Source organism: Struthio camelus, chromosome 4, assembly GCF_040807025.1.
Source record: "Struthio camelus isolate bStrCam1 chromosome 4, bStrCam1.hap1, whole genome shotgun sequence".
NCBI classification, from domain to species: domain Eukaryota; kingdom Metazoa; phylum Chordata; class Aves; order Struthioniformes; family Struthionidae; genus Struthio; species Struthio camelus.
Window position 1 is genome coordinate 8,764,934 of NC_090945.1, and position 16,851 is coordinate 8,781,784.

General features: G+C 43.1%; 1 protein-coding gene across 1 annotated transcript in view; it reads right to left on the reverse strand.

Moving 5' to 3' along the window:
* The window catches only part of LOC138067063 (maestro heat-like repeat-containing protein family member 2B), a 79,716-nt gene that overhangs the window by 41,796 nt on the left and 21,069 nt on the right, over positions 1–16,851 (reverse strand). Inside the window, exon 2 of the mRNA XM_068941021.1 lies at positions 8,911–9,021. The gene's annotated coding sequence lies outside the window, so the exon portion shown is untranslated. The remainder of the gene's footprint in view (positions 1–8,910; positions 9,022–16,851) is intronic.

A 16,851-nucleotide genomic window follows, 5' to 3' on the forward strand; every position in this document is an offset into this window, starting at 1 on the left:
GGGATGGGGAGGCAGTGACAGGCAAACATCTCCCTTCCATTTACTGGGAGATCTGTAGTTTGTGCCTGCCCTATGGTATGCCTCTGGCCTGTCTGAAAGACTTCTCTTATCTAGTGACACACCTAACTAAAAGTACAGTTTGCAGATAAGCTTAGAGTGGCCAGGCTACAACTACTTCATTGGGCTCTACAGACAAAACAGCCATCCTAGTGAGGTTTACGAGCATAGCTAATCTGGTTCCTACCATGGTTTTTATGACTGCATGGTGCGAGTAGGTCCAATTAGCAGCTTGGTGCTATTCATGTTGTCACTTTCTCTCATGCACTTAAGTACTGCTGAGCTGCCCTCTGTTACCAACTAGTGTTCTGGGGAGATTTGATGTCAGAGCTATGAAATTACTCTTCAGTTTTGTGCAACTGAGTAGCTGAACCGTTTATGTGAAGGTAGTGAGGTTCATAACTGAAACTAGGGTTGCTGATGACCCACTCATATTTATAGCACCTGGCTTTCAACACTGCTACTCTGCTCTGTTGCCCAAGTCTGAAAATGGGGAGGTTGATACTTTGCTTCCTGGTGTTTTCAACAGGTGAGTCCCAACACACTAATGCTTAACTCATTTGTTACTGCCCCTAGTGATGGGAGGGAAGAAAGAAGGGAAATGTGTTTTGTGGTGCAGGAATGATTTGGAAACAGAAGAGCAGACTTTGGTAAAATGAAATAGAATGAATCTAGTCTGTCAATGTTCAAGTTTTTTGTCACTTGGTCCAGGAGTAGAGGCAGTGTGTTTAGGGGGCAGTTGATGGGTGTCCATGAGCATCTGGACAACTAAGACAGGGTCTGGTAGGAAGAGATGTGGTTGAGGACAGGTGAAGTGTAGGACTGGGAACAGTCATTAGAATAAGCAAAAGAAGAATTGGGACTGATGGAGATAGGGGCTTAGTTTAGATGACTTGCAAGCAGAGGGGGGGATTATCATTCAGGGAAAGACAGAAATAATGTGCTTAAATAGACACAACACTGAGGGTTAAAATGTAAAGAAATGGCTCTCCTCATATGCATAAGGGCAGGCTGGGTGCTTGAGTCTTTCCAAATGAGGCACTAAATCCTCTACCAATTTAGGCCTGCTTTCTAAGGTACTTAAGAAGCTGAGGCGTTGTTCTCTGGATACATCTTGGTTGAGCTATTCTCTTAAAAGTCTTTCGATACTGTGAGGAGGTCTCTAGCAAAGCAGTGGTCTCCTTAGCTGCTGCCTTTTAACTTCTGTTCCCACCACAAAAGGCTGTGCTAAGTGTCAGCACAAATTGATTCTTGGCTCACAGTACTTCACAAAGCAACCTTGGAACTGACTAGCCTGTAACTTCTCTTATCAGCTCAGGTCTCTGACCCAGCATGTTGGCACTAGGGCCTGCAGGATCAGGAAAGTGACACTGCATTGGTTTATTTTCAATCCATATCCAGAAGGCTTCCCTTAGAGGTGTAGAAGGAAGTGGCAGGTATAAGGAAAACACTTCATGAAAGCTGTAGAATAAGCAGCTTATTTTGATGTGCATGGGAGTCAGCTTGCCAATATCCAGAAGCAAGTGGGGGTTTTGTAGCTGTGTATGATGACCAGAAAGATGGGGAGTGCTTTAGTTAAGGACATGCTCTAATGGGTTGTGAAGTGTTCCCAGCACAAATGAGACTGCCATTAAGCCTGTGAGCCTGGTGAGTGTAGAACAGATATATCTGGGACTTTAGAAGGTTCAGCCACAATGCTTATGGAGTTGACAAGGGGTGACTGATTCATTTGATACAGCTGCTGTGTATTGTTCTGATTTCCCCTTAGGATGGCCCTATCCTTTAAAGGCACTGCCATCCCTTTAACAGCCTGTGTGTGCAAGTTGGAATTTTGCAGGGTCAGGGTTTTGCTCAGTTGGTTCTTGTGGCTAAAGCAAACAGCTTTTGAAAGCTCTCTAATCAAAGGAGGTATTTGTGTCAGAAAGGAGGAAGAGGACATTGCCAGGCTTCCCTCATTGAGAGGAGCAAGAGCAGGATGGGGAGGAGGGAGTTAGGGAGAGAAAGCACAATGGCAGTTAATGGCTAGCCCTCATGTGAAACAACACTGTCTCCTGGCAACCTGTGGCAATCAGTTGACAGAGCAAAAGCAGCTTGATTGAGGTGCCAGAGTCCATTTCAAGTGTTTTAGAGAACTTCTTGCTATTCACTTACTGCAGACCTGCCCAGTTTATTAACAATGCTTCCTTCTGATGTAATCCTCACTTAAAACAGAAGTGCTGGCAAGAAGTTTATGTAGGGCACAGATCTGCCTGTGGAAGAGTTGGGCAGCGCTTTCATTTGGCCCTGTTCTGGGTCTGCTTTTTGGCCATGACGTTTTGTTGCCAAGCATTTGGTTGCCATGCCAACTTTTCAGTATTAAATCATAATCCAAGCACAGCAGGAGTCCAAAAGCCTTTTTAGCTCTAGCCCCTGTTCTCTCTTGGTTGGTCATATCACTGGTTGTGTGAGTGGAACTGGCTGGCTGCTTTGGCTTGTCAGCAGCAGCCCAGATAAAAACTCACCAGTAGGGGAATGACAGTTGCATTTGGAAATGGGTACAGAAGTTAATCAGAGTTATGCCTGGAAGATTTCTGGCTTCCCAGCTCTGCCACCTGTCTGAGATCAAGTCTTCTCTGTCATTCAGCTTGCAGTGCTCCACTGACACAAGCTGCTCTAGAGTGCTAAGGGAGCATTATTGCTCAAAGCCTGCTGCAGTGCTGATGAGTGAAGAAAGGTTTCCATTCTCCAGGCTTACATATGTGCTTAGCATGAAGATACTGCCTAGATATTCTTATGTAAAGATTGTCTGCATCATCAGGCATGCTTCAGGCTGTCATGATCAAGGCCTTGAAGTCAGCAACACTGAATCATGTGTATTGGGGCCATTAAAATACTGAAATCTGCTGAGTGTACAAATTGTTTTCCTTACAGTGTATGTCCTGTTTATGTGAAGCCCTATGTACAAGAATTGGAGCAGCTCAGAAATTCTTCCACCAGAAAGGCCAATTCTACAGGATCATTTTACATGAGATAACTCCCCTGTCCCCACTTTGCCTGTGGTGGGTGTGGAACATGCTGATTTGGTGCGAGTTTGACCCACACCCAACACTTGTTTATGTCAGTAAATGAAAATCCACTTAAGACTTGACCATGTTTAAGTGGCAATGATGATGCAGTACCTGGGCCAGCTGCTGGTTGCGGTTTCTCTTCAATGATCTGGCTTCACAAACAGGCCACATGTCTCAATGCCCTTCAGCTCCAAGGACTGGGACAATCTGACCAACCTGGCCCATGCAGAAGGGGGACGACCTGTGCTACAACTCCTGTGAGACAATGGGTCAACAAAGAGCCATATAGCTTGTAATGCTGAAAGAGCTCAGTCAAGAACCTGCTCTGAGACAAAAAGCATTTTGCAGGTAGAAGTTTGTGTGGTCTGTTACAGCTAGGCAGGATTTCACATGAATCCTATTGCACCAAGACATCTTAGCGTGTACTTTACTGTAACTCTGAGCTTATAAAAGGGAGCTGCTTAACAGGAGGGATAACTGAAAAATGATTTTAGGCAACTTGTAGTGAAAAGCATTTTTGGTTAGCTGAAAAAAGTAAAGGTGCCTTTTGCAGCAAGTTCTTTATCTCACTTTCTTTCAACTGTTTTGCTGCAGGAAGCTTTTCATTAGTTCCTTTGATGAAACTGAATCCCTGTGACTTGGAAATGAGTATCAGATGCATCAAAACATACATAAAAATAGACAAAGACTTCTGCACAAGTTCTGTCTTGAGAAAGAAGTTGACTGGCCCTGTCTAAGCCTTAACTTCCATCTGGGGGTGGGGCATCACTGGAGAGCAAGTATATAAAAAGTCTTCCTTAAATATCTCAGATGGCTCTCTTCTGTTTCTTGGCGTTTTAGAAGCAAAGGAAGGCTTGTCTTTGCCTCCCTGTGGTGCCACAGCACGGGTCTAAGGAGCATCCCCTCGCTACCATTATGAAATGAGTGTTTGCAAGGTTTTCAACTGTAGCAGTTGTTGCTCAAGTGATGTGGGCTGTTCTGCAAGTGGAGTGGGGGGGGTGAAAGTAGTGCAGTGCTAGAGCAGGCTTGCTATTCTCCTGTTGGTCAGTCATGCTGTTCAATAATGATCAAAACTGTTGATCTCCATGTAAATCTGTTCTGTGTTTTACCTGATTTTTTTCTGCTTGGATTAGCTCTCAGATGATGTTTGGAAGGCAGACAGTGGTCATATTTTTACAAGAGCAAGAGTAATAGCTGTCTTAAGTTTCAGAGACTTTTCTTTGTTGCAAGGGAGATCTGCATGGGCATAGCTGAGGGAGCCAGCTAATGCTGTTCAACCAAACAGAAGAAGTTGATGCTCTGTCTGTTTTCTGAGTCTGTCAATGTCTGGGAGGGAAACTATGACAGTTCAGGGAGTCCTCAATTTGTTTTCTTACTGAGGTTTCTTCCCCTCCTTCCTGTTCAGAGAGGAGATCCACCTATCACAACCCAGCTACTGGTATTAATTTCCAGCTACAGACTACGAAGAACAGACCTGACCTTTCGCTATACCTTATGCTATCACTTCAACCCCTTAAGGAAGAGGTGTAATGCTCTTGGGCTGTTTTGCCTGCCCCTTGTGCTAGGGTCAAGTCAGAGGTGTCTGGGTCAGAGTGGAAAGCAATGGAGAATCTGGTGCCTGTGCTGCAGGGGATAAAGCTCTTTTCTCTTGCTCCTTTTTTCTGAAATTTCATCTTATCTAGAGTTGGACAATGAGAGGGGGAAAAAAGACTGAATATGTAGGACAGCACGGTTAAGAGAGTACGTGTCAGATGTAACCACTCTGATCCAGTTGAATTTTAGTCCTTCTGCCCTGATGCAAGTGACTGTACAAAGAACAAGACAAATAACACAGAAGCCTGTTACTGCATATATACAGGGGATGCAGTGTTCAAGGTCAAATGCCACCTGACAACTTTTGGTCCTGGACTGCTGCCCTGGACAAATGAATTCAAGACATGTTTACAGTGAATACTGTGCATTTAACTAGTTCTACCTCTCTAATCCTATTCAAGAATATACTAGCAACTGCTGCACTGAAATACTGACATTTACTGCAGGCTTCAAGTGAAGGGGAGCCTAACACTGAGCCTTTTCTAAAGGCTGCCTTTTATGTTAACTATTGCTGAAGGAAAAGGCTCCCTTCTTCCCTAAATCAGGAAATGCTCATGTGAGTCATGTAAAATCCTCTAAAGGACATGGTTCCCACACTAGTCAATCACACTGGAAGTTATTTAAAAACAAATACTGTGGCAGTATACAGGAGCTCTGGTTGTGACCCAAGACCCTGTCTGCTAGCTGCTATATCAAGACAAAGCAGTGCTTTCAGTGGCCAAATTCTGTTTATTTTTGAAGCTAAAAATACCTATTTGAAGGCTTCAAAGATGCTCCCACTTAAAAACATGTTCTTAAAGTACTAATTATGTGGTGCATGCTAACTGCAAAGGCACATGCTGGAAAGCTCTGATTTCATGCTCTCGAGTATAGTTCAGTAGCTTGGACATAGGTTTGTTCCTTTTCAAAACAGTCTGGTAAAGTGCAAGTAGCAAAGGGATTTGGTAGTTCGATCATAACTGTAAGTGAAAGCTTGCATGCTAGCTCTACATATGTTTTTATCTCCCTCAGCCTTTATTTACAAAGGATCTCAAGCATCGTCAGTTTATGATTTCCGCTGTATTCTGCATTTCATCTGTACTTCTTACTGTTAGTAACGACATACTGGCAAATACTAAAGTTAAAATACTAGCTATACTTCCACTGCATTTGTGTTTTAATGTTGCATGAATTAAGGCAGGCTTCGACTTCAGATCCTTTAAGTTAAAATTGGTAGGCCTTGCATGTCATTGTACAGTCCTCCAATGCTTGGTGCTTTTCTTTGACTTTCTGTGTTTGCAGACTTAAGAGAAAAATCTTAGTACCTGCGTTAAAGAGCAACAAGGCAAAAAGGCTCACAAGCCTGGCTGCCGTGTACCTTCAAGGCTCAGAAATCACAAGATGATGACAAAAAATAATTTATTACCATTGCTTGACTGAGTGTTTAATGGCTGCTTTCTGACCAGCTGATATTAGCTAATGCATGTGGGCCCCTGGAAGATGGTTTGGAACTTAGCCAGGGCTTTTGGCAGAGCAGAGTCTGGCCTTAGAGCGGGTTCATTTTGGGGTTTGACATTTTCTACTAGACTCTTCTACTCTCTACCTGCTGTTCAGCATTATATAGCAGTAAACCTTGGAAAACCAAGGGGTAATGCCTACCCTGTACCATGGTATGGCATAACCACTACCATATGTACTGACACATGCACATTGGAGACAAAGTGTCACAGTTGATTCTTTCCCTTCCTTGTCATGGAATCCAGGAGCTAGGTTGTGCAGTCCCTTAAGCCAAATAGCAGTCGGGGTCATCTAACCCTGAAAAGCTTCAGGGGGAACACTTCAAAGCTCTGGTAGGTTGCACAGTCCTAGGCCTTATGCAAATAAACAATAAGCAGTTGTGATTCTGTAGAGCTCCCACTGTGGAGCAGCATGAGGAGAAATGCTGAATTACCTGGCTTGGTGACTGGTCAGAGGCAGACTGGGCAGTGTGAATGTCTCACCTGCAAACTAAGTGTCCCATCTAGTCAGCATTATCCCTTTGAGTCAGAGTTCCCATTAACTTAAAGAAAAATGCTGTGATAAAGAGGTAGAGCCTGGGAGAGGGAAGTGGGGGTTTTGATGTGTGAGATGAAACATCATCAAGCAACAATTCCAACACAAGAAAAAAGGAAGCAAGGAGGTGGCCTTTATGCAGCAGCTCTGTTGCTGTTTTGCAGAGATGTTGGCATGATTACAGAAGTGTAAGGAGGATCAAAGAGGCAGTCTTGCAAATGACAGCTTTTGCCAAATCGCAATTCTTTTGCCCTTGCTTTAGGAGACTTACTGACAGCAGCGCAAAAGCTCTCACCTTATCAGGTGGTAGGCTGAAGGAAAACTTGTCTGGCAGGCTTCATACTGTAAACGCAGATGTCGTCTTTGCTTGTGGAGTGTATTATCCACCTTGAAGGCCACGCACTTATATGCTTGATTACAGGGACGACTTTTAAACTGTCCTGGAGGGTAAGGGCTTCTGGAGATGGAAACTTCAGAGTTAAAACCCTAAGCAAAGAAGCAACAGGAGGCAGAATTATCCTGTGGCGGTGGGTGATTCGAATAGCTGGTGGTCAGCAATCCCTCACCAAAGTGAGCTTTAGGACAGATCCCCGAGTCTTGTGGGGACCGAGACAAGCAGAACAGCCACAAGCTTTAGTGAGAAGAATTTGACAGGATCCACAGCATGTATATCATGAGCACAAACAGAAATGTCATGTCCATAGGGAACCGTGCCTAACCTGCATGTCAGTTAGTATCTTGGAGGGTGGAGGAGATGACTGCAGCTGGTTAGCCACCTATCCTGAAATAGGTGGAAAGGTCTTGATCAGACAGGCCCCAGATGATAGCACTATCCAACCTTGTGTCTCCAAGAGCTGGTCTGTTAACAATTTTGGGGGGGAGGGGAGTAAGGAGTAGCGGCTGCAATAGCATGTTAAGTTTCAAAACAGTTCTGCATGGAGGAGAGGGTAAGATTTGTTTTTTGGTTGGGGGTGGGGGAAGGCTTAAAAGGGACAGTCTCTAGCTGGGTACCAAATTCTTGCTGTATGTAATGTTTGCGAAGGCTCAATCAGAAAGCAGCTGCTGAAAATGTGCACCTGTTTTGTGCCTTCTTACCCTGCCTTTCTTGTGGCAGCTGTCTGGTCTTATCAGGCACCAGACACAGCCTGACCACAGACTGCTCAAGAGGGGCAACTTCCATAGCAGAAACACTGAAAACCACCAACTGAAACTCAATGAAACCCTCTTTAAGAGGAAGCTGTCCTTGGCCAAGGCTTTGTGCTCTGGCTCTGTGACCCACCCAAGAAAACAAGGCTGGTTTCCAGCCGGCAAAAAGCTGTGGCACTTGATCTGATTGTGATTCAAGTGGGAAGATGGCATGTAGGCCAGGTAGCGTTGCTGGTCTAAAGCCTAGCTGAGCCATGTGGTGTGGAGTAGGCTTCATCTTTATTTGGTAAACTAATATGAGTAGAAAAATAATTCAACGTTTGGGCACAGAAGGCATTGTTCTAGTTGGACAGGGAGGCAATAAGTAGCAAAACAATTTTTCTGAATGTTACCTGTTAAACCCTCTGAGAAAAGCTAGCTGGTGCCTGTGGAGTTGATGGGGCAGCGATAAGGTAGCTTCTCCTTTGGAAAAGGGACTGAGTAACAAATGTCAAATGCCAAGAAAGTAATGTTCTTGCTCTTGAGCAAGTGGGCGAGGAAGGAGGTGGCAGAGGAAGGGAGGGGTTTGACTAGGTGGAGCGGGAGTATGTGAGTTGAGTGGGGCAGATGGAAAGCTGTATTCTGAGAACACTTGGATCTTTTTTTTTTCCCCCCGCTTCTAGAAGGGAGAAAGTGAAAGTTGCAAAGCTATCTCCCCAACTCATCCTGTGTCTTCTCTTACCCCATGGCAGGACCCTCTATACCTGGGTCTGTCTAACCTATTCTAGAAGCCTTCCTGTGCTGGAGATGCCATTATCTCCCTAAGCCATTCACTCGATACTTAATTATCCTTCCAGCTACAAAATTTGTCCCTGAGGTTTAACTTGCATTTCCTTTGCTGTAATTTAAGTCCATCCCTTTATGCCCTAAACAAAAGGAAGAGATTATGGGCTATTCTCTTTCTCTTTGCTCTTTCTGTAAATAACAAAAGTTACTATGTTCTGACTGTCTTCCCTTCTCTGTGATGAATCACCCCCTCCACTTTGTCTGTACTCACAGGGCATGTGTTTTTCAGAGGTCTGATCGCTCCCGTTGCCATCCTCTGGTCTTCATCCTGTTAGGCCACACCTTGTTTTGTAGCACTGTATGCTAACTGGATGCAGCGCTCCTGTGGATATAGAGAAGGGAGGGGTTAATTCATATTTATTGCATCCTGCATGCTTGTTAATATAGCCTACATGCTGTCTGCCCTTTCTGAAACCACATGATACTGTTGGCTGGTGTCCAGCTTGAGATCTACTGTAATCCCTTGAGATTTTTCTGCAGAACAGCAGAGGGATGGGTTGCCTTTGCTGCTCCAAGTACAGTGCAGCACCTTGTTCTTGTCTGTACCCAGCTGTGCTTCCATTTGCAGATCATATCTCTGGTTTTTCAAATTGTACGCAGTTCTAACTTTGTCTCTCAGCGGTACATGCAGACCTTCCAACAGTGTCAGATTTAAGACATACAATCTCTATTTTTATTCTACAGAAATTACCATCCTGATTTTCTATGGAAACCTTGAACAGGATTAGGGTAGGAATAGCCCCCTCTGGAGCCTTACAGAATAAAATTTTCTATCTGGACAGGGGATTATGAATAGCTAGAGTTTCCTAGCAGTTACTGCACTTTCGAAGTATTTTCATCTAAATGGTTTTTTTGCTTGTTTAGACCCTGAGACAACCAGGTTTCAGGCATGACAGGGAATACTGTCCTGTCCTCACTTATCCATTCCTTCTATATGGTGTTTGCAGGACACTATTTATGTCAGCTGCAGCTTTCTGGGCACCCTTTGTACTGACTGACCCTCAAATGCCTGCGGACTTTGACATGCCAGGGTTTTCCTGAGTCACAGAAGCAAAAGCAGGGCAACAGTAATTTTGGGAGGTGGGCAATTTTAATTATTTTAGCTGTTCAAATCCCAGCTAACCTGATGGGGAATTTCCTGGGGCTATAGGAGAAGATATTTCCTTGGCCACAGGGCACATAGCCTGACAAATAACTGAAAATGTTGTTGTGCAATGGAGGCATGAACTCTTTTTCAAGAGGGTGTTTGTTATAATGCAGTACGGCAGGCCAGCCTATTCTTCTTACCCTAGTGATGTGGGTTAGTACAGATGTGGCACTTCTTCCTGGACTGTCATGTTAGTGTTCTTTCTCCTTGTGTGCTTAGAACAAAAACAGTGTGTGACTGTCCCAACTAGATGAGAACATGTCATTTTGGTCACAGGGTATTTTTTCAGCAGCTGGATCTTAGACCAGTTTTTTTCCATGGTTGCTGACTAATAGGCTTAGCATTTCCCAGAATCCTTGATTTTTTTTCTTAACCAGTGTTAACCAAATGAACTTGTCTTGGCAGTCTATCAAGGAGAAAGGAAAACCTTATGAGACTGGTGAATTGGAGACCCATGCTAGTCCTCCTAGTCACTACAGTGACTTTGGGTAAGAAAAGGGAGCGTTCCTTCCAGTATGGTATTCCAGTGACTTCTACAAAGTAAATGATCATGTTTCATAGCAAATTTTATTACCAAGGCCAGTGCCTATCTAGTGTGGATGAACTGGGAAGCAGTTTGTCCTGAAGCTGCACCCATGGAGCAATGAAGAGGGATTTCACGCTTCTCCTGTGTAGTAGAAGCTCACATCTGCATCCCTGAACAAACCAACCAGAACAAGGCTTATGCCTGGCAGGTGCCCCTTCTCTGGAGCTTCCCAAGGCTTTGAGCATGGAGGTATGCAAGTTTGATAATATCAGGTGGGGAGGAGGAAAAGCCTAACACCCCTCATCTGTAGGGTGGGGTATGTTCCCCGTTTTTCCTCTTTCTCCTGGCTCAAGGGCTGTATGTTGACCTGGGTTTTCCTTCTTCCCTTAGTGCTGATGAAGGAACCATGGGGTGGGACTGGCCTGTTGTCACTTGATGGGTGTAGAAAGTATTGCTGGTCTCTAGGCAATGACAGTCTGCTTGGGACCCGGGGACCCTCTCCAGGTGCAGGACACTTTTTTTTTTTTTTTTTTTTTTTTTAAAAAAGGCGTTACAGGCTTGAACAACTAGCTTTCTCAAGGGCAAGCGTTTAAACAAAATCCTTTTGTAGGCCTCGTGTCTATGCCCTTCAGCTTCCCTTCAGGAATATCTTTTCTGTGTCTTTTCAGAGAAGCACTGCCTGGCTTTCTGGATTACTTTGCCTTGGTATGTTTATCAAGCTTAGGGAATTTAGCACTGGCACTTTGCCTTTTCTGCTTCATGGTGCCACGAGCTCTTGTCCAACCTAATATGACGACTGCATGGTAAGTTGGCCCCTGTGCTAGTAAAGAGCATGCTAATGAGGTGCAAATCTATGATGCAAGCAGTGCTAAATCTGAATGTGTGTAAAATATTGCACAGTTGAGATCTGACTATACTGAGGGGGTTGCTCTTGGCCTCCTTCTGTCACACACAAACTTCAGAACGAATCTGTGCTGAGGCATCCTGAAGCCGAGGGGCCAATGCCGCCTCGGCAATGGGGCAGAAGAACCCCAGCCTTTCTTCTTTTCTCAGAAGTCAGTTTGTGTCCACTCAAACTTCAGGATTAGCCACAAAGCAGGGAAGATAGCTGGGAGCTCATGGGCTTTTGCACTCCACCCAGTTCTTGCTCTGTTTGCCTCCGTTCATTTGGAGCTGAAGTAAGTAAGTATAGTTTTCCTTCAATGCTCTAAAACTAGAGCTGTGGTTTAGAAATTACTGTAAGGTTTTCAAAATGATAGAATCCTGAAACCAAATAAAATACCTATGTCTATAGCAATGCAAGTTACTTTCAGTGCTGTTAAGAGTGATAATGTTATACCCGTTTTGTGTTTTCCTTCTGACCTTTTTGGAACTTTCTACCTGTAATATTTATCATAACCCTGACAGTTGTCTGTGTACATCTGAGGTGAAGCAGAAGGCAGGCTATCGGCTGCTTTTAATGTCCGAGATAGAACTATCCGTATCCCGTTGAATGGTCCTTTAACTGGAAGGCAATCAGCTTTGTCACTGAGGGTGACTGTTTTCTCTTTTCTTTCTGGCAGTAGATTCTCATGCTGCTCTCATTTCAATTTCTGGCAGATTTTGCTCTTCTAAGAGGAGAAGTATTCTTTGTTGTGTCAGTTAAGAAATGTCAAGCTACTGAGAGGTGGGGCATTTTGGTGTTACTGACTGTCACTGTAAACCACAGATCTCATCTGAGCTGTTCTTTCCTTGAAATTGCAGCTCTAGAAATCATATAATTAAGGGAGAGCTTTTCTGGGGAATTTTAAATATGCCTCTTGTGACTGAAGAGAAGCTGAAAACATGAATTCCAGAAGCAAAAAATGCAGCAAGTTAAGAAATATTCCCACCTAAAGAAGAAAAAATCCTATGATTTGGGGTGTGAACTTGGTGGCTTAAGACTACTTTGTGTGGTCTGGCTGCTTACAAAAGCATGCTCAAGTCATTGATGTCAGAGCACAGGCATCTCAAAATGGGAGAAAAAGAAATACAGTGCAGTGTTAACTAAGTCTTGACTGCTTTTTGCTTTAGGATCAGTCCAGCAGTTTGCTGTCCAGCCAAGAAAGCACACCTGTTGATACTTGAGGTTTATATACTTTGGAGCCTTTTGCCATGAATCACTTGGAATAAGTATGGGTAAGGATGTGGAAATCGGTATAGCTTAGCAGGGAGATACCAAAGGAGTTAAGAGTCAATGCTTTGCTAGGTGAACAGTTTTCTAGTTTTGAAGGTAAAGTGGTAGCTGCTTAATTCTTCTCATAACCCTTGCTTGTCAACTCACTGACCTATAGTGACTGTAACCATCTCTTTGTAAGATTTCTGCTCTGCTACAGCCATCAATGCAGAAAATGTCCATCTCTTAGGAATGTCCGAGTGTTCTAAATTACTTGGCTGAAGCTGGACTATGAGCTGAGTTATTGCTCTCTAACAGTGCTCCTGTTTCAGTTGCTTCCAGCTGTCCCTTGAGGAGAAGGATTTGGGTGCCATTTCCAAGCTGATGGGCAGCTGGGAGTGTCTGAAGAGTGTCTTTGTCAAAGCAAGCCTAACACTCCATCGTGTTTTTTTTTCTCATTCACAGCAGTTTTGCACTGTTTTATGGAACAGACACTCAAAAAGTCTTTTTGGTTGGGAACTTCTGTTAGAATAACTTTTAAATGCAGTTCTAGTCTTAAAAGTGACTGAAAAAAACAAACCCTTGTGAAATCAGTATTGAACAGTTCCCTGTCTGTCTTCCTAAAGCAAACCCCAGCAGCTGATGAACAGAAAATGTTCTTCTGTTTTTCAAACTGCCAACATTGAAACGTGGAAGCTGACTTTTGAGCAAGGCTCTCTGACATGTTAAAGAAACTCTTTCTGAAAATTAACTCTTCTCTGAGGTGGGATCACAGTAGAAAGAAATTCTGCATGGTGTGAATAACTGCACTGCAGTCTGTCCCTTGAGGATATGAGAGATGGAAACCAAGTCCTGCTCCTATTACATCTGTTCCTAAGCTCCGAAAGGAGTATTTCCTTTGATTACTCAGTGGCTCTGGATATGGATAGAAAACTTAAACAGGTAGCTTTTTTACTGACTCACTTTTCAGGGAGAAACATCTATTAAATTGCATAGGAAGACTAAGAAATGACTTGATAAGAAAGCAGTTTTTAGACTGAACTCTGGGGGCCATGGCCTAAATGTGTTTTTAAAGGGCTGTTACACCCATCAGAGCATGACGTGAACAGCTGAGGTGTTTGGGCCTAGACTTTTGCGTCCCTCATGCTATTGTCCTAGGGCTGAGTTCTGACCTAGTAGTTGATCTAATTTAAAATTTGCTTTTGAAATTGCACCATGTGCATACTCCTTTAAGAAGTGAATCCTACTGTCAACTCTGGAGTTGCTGTAAAATGATACTTCCCAATGGATATGATGTCTGTTTGAATGGTTTTATTTTCACCAATGTGGACTGCACTACTGAATGGATCTATGAACTGTTTATGAAGATTCTTCTCTGACAGATCACTAGAGAAAAGCCCCAAAGAAAATGAGAATCAGCACCTACTTCGAGTAGACAGGAACCAAATTTTTTTCTTCTGAAAAGTTTTATAAAACAATTGACAATCCTTGCTGAGGATCAAATGCTGAAAGGAGACTGTTTTTTCACAAAAGGGACTTCAATTGCATGTCACTAGTTTTTTTTGCAGCACTGTTCTAGCCCGCTGTCAATTTATTGCCTGTGCAAGTGTGGCACATGGCCTCTTGCTTGGTTGCGCTTTTATATTTGCATGCCTTCTACAGCAGTTAGCTGTTTCTCTTTCCTTCTCTCTCCCTCCTCTTTTGTATCTTACAGTGCTTGTCTTAAGTTGTCTGCTTCCTGTTCAAAACTTGTGCAGCAAAGTTTTGCAAAACATACTCTAATAGAAAAAGTTGGTTAAAAATGCTGTGGGTCGGTTATCTTCCCAAATGTTATAGCTGTAGATGTAGGAGACTTCCAAATTAGCTGACTAAACAGATTGTTGCTATTTTTCAATTGTTTTTGCTGTGTGGTAAGTCTTGACACTGAGCCAATTTGAACTGGCAGCGGATCGCTGGAAAAAGCCATGGGGAAACCAGCAAAACAGCCATTTATCTTTGAAACAAAAGCACTGAATATGGAATGTCTGAATTCTCTTCTCACTTGGAATGGTGTAAAACAGGCACAACTCCTTTGAGATCAAGAACAGAATAGCAGAAGGAAAGATTTGGGCTTTTATACTGTATACTTCAGCAAAAGTATAATGCTGATTTTGTATGGATATCTAATTTTACTTCACGGGGGGGGGGGGGGGATGGCTGAGAAAGAACAGAACACACCATAACAAGTTTGTTACAGATAATTTCTTTCTCAGGGTGTATGCTCCCCAAAATGGCTGGAGTAAATCTGGGGGCTGAGCGAGTTAATCTAGAATTATGATGGCAAATCTGACCGCAGAGTTTGATAGCACTACTCATGTTGTTGATAACAGGATTTCTTATCTTGGAAGATAAGAACCTGAACCTTGACAGACCTGAATCATTTGCAGAATGGCATTTGTGCGACCTGCAGATGAGCTTAGATCAATTTTTCATGCCTTCTGTTCTTATAGAAATCGAGAATAATTATTGACTTAGTGATGTTTTGCTGGCCTAGTGCTGGTGTGAGGTCAGAATCAGTGTTCAGCTCTTTACTGTGCACAGAAGAGTCTCGTTTTGTAATAATTGGATCATGACTGCCAGAGAGTAAAATGCGGAAGTGAGAAAATGCTGAGGAAGTGAAAGGAGCTGTTGAATGACAGATCTCTAATCAGACCTTAAAGGGAAACTCCAAGGTTTTGATAGAGCTGTTTGGAACAGCTGATGATTCAGAATAACACCTATGATTTACAAGTAATCTTATGACTAATACAGGAGTGGATCCTGTACTTATTCAACTCTTAGTCAAGGAAAAGTCCTACTGAAATCATTAAAGGGACTTGAGATATATATCACTGCTGTTATTCTCTAACCAGAGAAACTGACTCTTTTGGGCCAGGAAGGGATTTTTCCATGGTGTCACTCAGTGAATTAGTAACAGAGATCAAGAAGACTTTGGTATCCTAATCATCAGAGTACAGCATATGCTGCATGCAGACGTATAGCCTAAGTTAAGTTACATGACTGTGGTGTGCAATATTTCTGTTAGTTTCAGCTTCTGTGATTACCTTATGTAAGAAATTTGAATTCTGTGGATATGTATTAAATATATATATTTCCAAGTAAATTAAGTACTAGAGGAAATGAGAAACCCCAAAGGCAATTAAAGCAAAACTGAATTTCTACTACAAATATATGCTAGACTAAATATACTCTCTATTAATGGTCACAGTCTTAAAGCAGCTGTTAGCTTTTGGTAGGCTTGATATGATTTTTTTCTTCTATCTACAGCTAAGTGATATGGGTGACATAGCCTTGGTTACTTGGTAGCTGCATATTTTGGTTTAAAAAACAATTTTTTTCTCTGCATCTTGTATGGAACTGAGCCATGTCTGAAGTTGGTTCCTGTGTGCTGTGAAGCGTGCCTATGCCTTGGGCAGTGTAACTATATTGTAAGTTTGAACATGGTTGCTTTGCCAGGTAGATGGGATCCAATATGACACAAAGACCAACCAACAACAGGTTAAGTATCCTTTCAGTGGAATTTGATCCGATAGTTCTGCTCATCTCCTGCGTGAGGAAACTGATTGTTTTCATCTTCTAATTGCCCTCATGACTAAAATGCAGTAAGGTCAACTAAGAAGTGGGCCTGTGTTAAGTGCTATACAAAGAAACAGAGCTCCTGTCGGGGGGAAGACTAAGACAGGTACAGGGAGAAACATGGCTCTTAAAACAAATGCAGCCAGGAAGGTGATGGCAGCACTTACCTTATTCTCATACTTTTTATGAATTTGACTGTGGTGGCTTTATTGAGAAGAGGCTCTGCTAAAGGGGAGGTAAAGTCATGTAAACTGAGGGAAAGGAGAGGACAGATGTGGAATCTGTTATACATCAGAATTAAATTATTTACATTACAGGATGAGAGAAATGAGTCACTAAAAAGATCTCCTAGATTTCCTCTTTCTTCTACAGTGTTTCCCATTGCACTTTGGAAGGTGATTTTCTGGCCTGTTTATATTTAAAGGAAATGTGGCTTGTCTACCAAGTTCACAGCTGCACAGTCACCAACCTCCTGCAAGTTTACAGGGCCTGGGGGAAAAGCCTGGTCCTACTGGGGGGGAAGGGGGGAGTTCTGTATTGTGTCTTATCTGGGCCAGAGATGTGTAAGGAAGCCTATTTCAAGTGTAGGTTAACTGCTGCATCTCCCCATGTGGAGATTCTTGGGTTAGGGTTCTTGGGTTACATCCTCTATGCTCTGCAGCCCAATTGACAGTGCAATTACCGGAGTAGTTAACTAACCTAAGTTAGGGGTGGTATTTCACAATGAGAG